The sequence below is a fragment of the Spermophilus citellus genome, assembly GCF_964194105.1.
Source record: "Spermophilus citellus genome assembly, chromosome: 2".
NCBI lineage: Eukaryota > Metazoa > Chordata > Mammalia > Rodentia > Sciuridae > Spermophilus > Spermophilus citellus.
In genome coordinates, this window is record NC_138183.1 from 197,992,357 (window position 1) to 197,994,453 (window position 2,097).

Consider the following 2,097-nt stretch of genomic DNA (forward strand, 5'->3'; position numbering starts at 1 on the left):
CTCCCTTCCTCCTCCTCCTCCTCCTCTTCCTCCTCCTCCTCCTCCTCATCCTCCTTCTTTCTTAACACAAGTATTGAAGCCAGGGTCACTGAACCACAGAGCCACATCCCTAACCTTTTTAAAAATTATTATTTTGATATTTTGATATAGGGTGTCATAAGTTGCTTAGAGCCTCACTAAGTTGCTGAGGTTGCATTTGAATTCGAAATCCACATGCCTCCTGAGTTGCTAGGACTACTAAGCCTGGCTAAACATAGTCTGCCTTTTCTTGAACATTATTCTGGACTAGGAATGTCTGAAGGGCAGATTAAATCACTGAAAAGTTAAATTTTAGGGAAGAGTGTTTTTTTTCCTCTTTATGTTGGTGAACTTTTCTTTAACAGTAAAGAGAACCAGGGAAGATGGTTTAGTGTGAGGGAGAAGCAAGAAAGAAAAGAGACCCCCTGTTTTACCTAAGGATTTAGACATTGATCCTGCCTTTGTTAAGCACCTTGTGATCCTACATATTAGTTATGGCATTTCTCTAGGGTTTGGAATTCACCTTGAACTTTGCTCCAATTCCTAACTAGCAATTAAGTGGGTATCTGCCTAATATTATTCTATGCACATATTTTCTTAAAGAATTTTCTGAATTGTTGATACAGAGGCAAGACTATTTAGTTTTGTGACTTATGTCCCTGGAACAATGTTTCAATAACACTTCTATTATGACTTAAAATTGTGTCTGAAATGTGGCAGACATTTACTAGCAAAGAGAAGAAGATAATTAATGATATCTGAGAAATGAAAGTGAATGGATACTATTGGAGAAACCTCAGAGGTTAATTTCTATTGAAGATGATAACCAAATATCATAAAATTTTTATTTTCAGTTTCTGAGATTCCTCCAACCTACGATCATAATGGTGGCATTCAACATGAGCAGCTTCAATCCAGGTGTGTTCATTCTGCTTGGAATCCCAGGGCTTGAGCCCTTCCACCACTGCATCGGGATTCCCTTCTTTATTATCTACCTTGTGGCCCTGGCAGGAAACAGTGTCCTCCTCTACCTTATTTTCACAGAGCGCAGCCTCCATGAGCCCATGTTCTTTTTCCTCTCCATGCTGGTTGCTACAGATCTCATCCTGTCTAATACGTGAGTACCTAAAACGTTGAGCATCTTCTGGCTGGGTCCTCAGGAGATCACCTTCCATGGATGTCTTACTCAGATGTTTTTCCTCCACTTCAGCTTTGCCATGGATTCTGCTATCCTACTGGCCATGGCATTTGATTGCTATGTTGCTATTTGCTTCCCCCTGAGATACTCTGTGATTCTCACCCATCAGCTTATTACTAAGATTATGATGGGTATTATCAGCAGGAGCTTTTGTATCATCTTCCCATGCATCTTCCTATTAAAGTGACTACCTTTCTGCCGAACACTCGTCGTTCCCCACACATACTGTGAGCACATAGGTGTTGCCCGGCTCACTTGTGCGGACATCTCCATCAATATATGGTATGGATTTGCTGTGCCTGTGATGACGGTCATGTCAGATCTGATCCTTATTGGTATCTCCTACACTGTCATACTTCATGCTGTCTTTAACCTTCCTTCCTGGAATGCCCGCCAAAAAGCCCTCAGTACGTGTGCTTCCCACATTGGTGTCATTCTTACATTCTACGCCCCAGCCACATACTCTGTCCTTGCCCACCATTTTGGTCACAATATTCCTCACTCTTTCCACATACTCTTTACCAACCTCTATGTGACTTTCCCTCCTGCCATCAATCCAATGATCTATGGGGTGAAGACCAAGCAGATTCAGGACAGAATCAGCCTCCTCCTGTTCCCTAAAGGGAATCAATGACATGAGATTGAGGGTGTGGGAAAAACAAAAAGTAATACTAGTGATGTGAGGGGTTTTTCCATTTTTTAAAAAAGCTGATATTTCCATAATGTTGACTTCAATTTATATAAAATCCTAGAAATCCACTATGGGTAAGAGAAAGCAGTAAGAAGAGATTTGTATGTGAAGAGAAGCTAAAAATTCAAGAAGATGTTTTCATGCACAAATATATTAGAGGGAGATCTTTGTCTCAAATTCAGATAAAATA

General features: G+C 40.6%; 1 pseudogene across 1 annotated transcript; it reads left to right on the plus strand.

Annotated features, from left to right (window-relative positions):
• Positions 1-902: 902 nt before the first annotated feature.
• On the plus strand, positions 903-1,850 carry LOC308642080 (olfactory receptor 52H1-like; annotated as a pseudogene). The gene has a single exon. The product of its transcript is annotated as an olfactory receptor 52H1-like (transcript).
• Positions 1,851-2,097: the final 247 nt, after the last annotated feature.